The sequence below is a fragment of the Dermacentor albipictus genome, chromosome 7 (assembly GCF_038994185.2).
Source record: "Dermacentor albipictus isolate Rhodes 1998 colony chromosome 7, USDA_Dalb.pri_finalv2, whole genome shotgun sequence".
Taxonomy (NCBI): Eukaryota; Metazoa; Arthropoda; class Arachnida; order Ixodida; family Ixodidae; genus Dermacentor; species Dermacentor albipictus.
Window position 1 is genome coordinate 115,574,811 of NC_091827.1, and position 2,441 is coordinate 115,577,251.

Here is a 2,441-nt window from a genome sequence, read left to right on the forward strand (position 1 = left end):
ACATCTGATATGGCAAGCACGTCTTCACGGTCGCTTCGAGTAACGAAAGTGTACCTAATAAATAAATGAATAAATAAATAAATAAATAAATAAATAAATAAATAAATAAATAAATAAATAAATAAATAAATAAATAAATAGGTAGAAATTGATCATATATGTTATACACTGACGGGGGGGGATATTATTGCAGAACTTTCATAACGAAGTCAGCTTCAAAACAGGCCACAAATTTTTACATCCTCATTGTACTAATTTGCGAAGCTGCCTGCTCTTTAGTGTAACCTACTTTATGAACCACAGCCTTCTACGAGCTCTAACTCCATCACGTTGTGAGACGCAGTACAATGTCACTTGAGAGTTACACCGCTTATGCAATTCGTCCGCCATTCCGCCAAACCCTTGATAACGTAGAAAACGTAGAAAATGGCACGAGAAAGGGTGCCTGACAATGTAGGTGAATGCCACTTGTTTCGAACTTTCAATCCTATAATTTATACGAAAGTTTGCCGAAGACAAAGCAAAGGCCTGATTGGACTGAGCTGTGTGGCAGGACTTTGCTGTTCTCTCTGAGTTCCATAGTTTCCAAGTAAATTCATTTTAAGTAAGTCTCACGTATATATTTTTACAATTTTTCTCTTGGCTACGCAATGCCGCGAAAAGAATCGAAGCGTAAGCAGCTACAAAATCTTTTAAATGCGGAATACTGCCATTCTGGCAACTACGACAACGCGCGAAACCTTTTCGAAGTCATTTTGTGCGTCGAAAATAGAAGCACAACGTCTAATATAACATTTGTGCAGTATGTTCCTGTGTATGATGGTTCACAGGTTAGTTTGGAATAAATAAGCTGTTTTAGGATAAATAAACTGAGGTGTACTTTGGAATAATACGATTTGATTTTCGTAACGCAGAAGCCTTTTTCTCGCAACACGCGACTCACCAAGAACTTGAAACTTGGAAGCAACGAGTTAATTCATTAGTAATTGGCGCACTATACATAGATTCAGTTCTCGCAAACGAGTAATTAAAACGTTATTCAATTTCTTGAATTTTCTAGCCTGGTACTGAGTAGCCTATGTCTTATAGTTAATTATTCTTTACGAAGTATGTCTGCCTGAGAGCTCTGAATTAGCCAGATTTTGGAACGAGGCGTACAGCGCAGCACTCCTACCGCCTCTATGACGTTGCCAAGGGCAATATGTCTTCAAATGTCTGTCCTCCACCCTATTTTTCTTCCTTTTCTTTCTTTTTTTTTGTAGCAGCGTTTGTTTGCGCAATCAGCACGCCATTACACAAATTCCAAATTCTGTTTTGGTGCTTTGCTCCTTCAGTCGATACCGAAAAAGTACATGCGGCAGAAGAGACTAAGCTTTTGAGATTAATTTAGGTTAGTGAAAGTGAAGTTCTGTTTCTGTGACTGCAAGCGACGATCTCGAAGGCCATGCAAAACCCTCTTACTCGCAATGAGTGGGGTCCAAAATATGACGGCTATATATAGTCCACTAAAGCGTGCCTTCAAAGTTTGTTTCTGTTCTTTCAAGGAAGCTGACGCTGTGCGCAGAATTTGAATACCTAATTTTTTAAAACAATGTGTTTATTTCGTGTTTCAGGCTCGCAAAATGGTTTTCGCCTATGCAGTAAGCTTAAGCATTGCTCAAAGCGACGCAAGGACAGGACTTAAGCAATAAAAGCAACGCAGGACACCTTGCCCGCTTAAGTCCTGTCCCTTCGTCGCTTTGCGCAACCACGTTAATTATGTCGAACCAACTGGCTCATTGGGCAATCTTCCTCTATTATAAGCATTGCCTTCGAGATCTGGCTTTGTTATCCAGAAAGCGCCGTCACATGGGGCATGGATTTGCACACCGCTTCAATCGAGCAGCTGAATGCTTGTTTAGTTCTTCGTGATTTGGGAGAGGGAAAGTACGCCTAATTCTGCAGCCCATGTGGGAGCACGGCGCAGCGTATTAGGGATGGGGGCGGGGGATGAAAGATGAGGGAATGGAGGGGGAAAGGGAGAGTAGGTTTCAGGCAGCATACGTCAGCTTCAGCCAAGGGGGGGGGGGGGGGTTGCTATCGGTGTAGCGCCTACTTGAACGGCCTGCTTTCCCTTTTTTATTCTTTTGTGTGTCGGCCTTTTTTGTATCTGTGCGTGTGCGCGCGAGTGTGAGTGTGTTGGGCAGGCCTCGTTCCCCTCGCTCCCTGCGTTCGCATGCTCGGTCCAAAGAAGGCAGTCCAATCAGCACCAACATCCACTTTTCAAGATGGCCGGCATGGCGGTGAGGATGGTTTATAAGACCCAGTCGTGCGGTTCGTCATTTCAAAGCGTTGTAGTGGCTGCTTCGCGACGATCTGCATCACTTCAACGTCTCACTGCACCTGCGTCGTCTGTAACGCCAGTCCGCTTTGCAAAGCTCGATTGCGTTCATCGAGGTGAC